This window comes from Corvus brachyrhynchos, unplaced genomic scaffold, assembly GCF_000691975.1.
Source record: "Corvus brachyrhynchos isolate BGI_N302 unplaced genomic scaffold, ASM69197v1 scaffold5, whole genome shotgun sequence".
Classification (NCBI taxonomy): domain Eukaryota; kingdom Metazoa; phylum Chordata; class Aves; order Passeriformes; family Corvidae; genus Corvus; species Corvus brachyrhynchos.
Genome location: NW_008238321.1, coordinates 4,554,761 through 4,555,283, shown reverse-complemented (window position 1 = coordinate 4,555,283; position 523 = coordinate 4,554,761).

Genomic DNA, 523 nt, shown 5'->3' with positions numbered 1-523 from the left:
AGCTTTAAAGTTACACATGAATTAAATTTCACTGCCGGGCTGGGGCTGCTCAGCCCCGCCTGTCCCGGGTGTGATGCCCCACATGCAGTCTGAGCCGGGAAGCGCACCGGCTGTGGCAGAGTATGACTGCGGACTGCTCCATCCCCATCCCCGGCTCCCCTTTTCTTTTCTCTTGCACCCCGACATCCCAGGCTTCCGCTTGGCTGCTCCTGCTGAGCCGAAGGTCTGCGTGCGGCACCGCTTAGACATTAGCAGCCATCGCTCCTGCTTTCTCAGCACTAGAAGCTTGATCGGCTGCAGAAAACTACTTGTCTTGTTCCTTGGGAAGAAGGATGATGATAGGGAGAGACAGGCAAGAAGTGTCAGCCCGACACAAACGAGGATGCCGCAGGCTCCCGGCAGCCAGTCCAGGGCGGGGACCAGGTTCCGTCCTGTGCAACATCCAGAACTCGGTGCAGACATAAGAAACAATGGAGAAAAAATGAAAAGCAGTGCTGCCTGCAGCCTCTCACCTGGGTTGGTG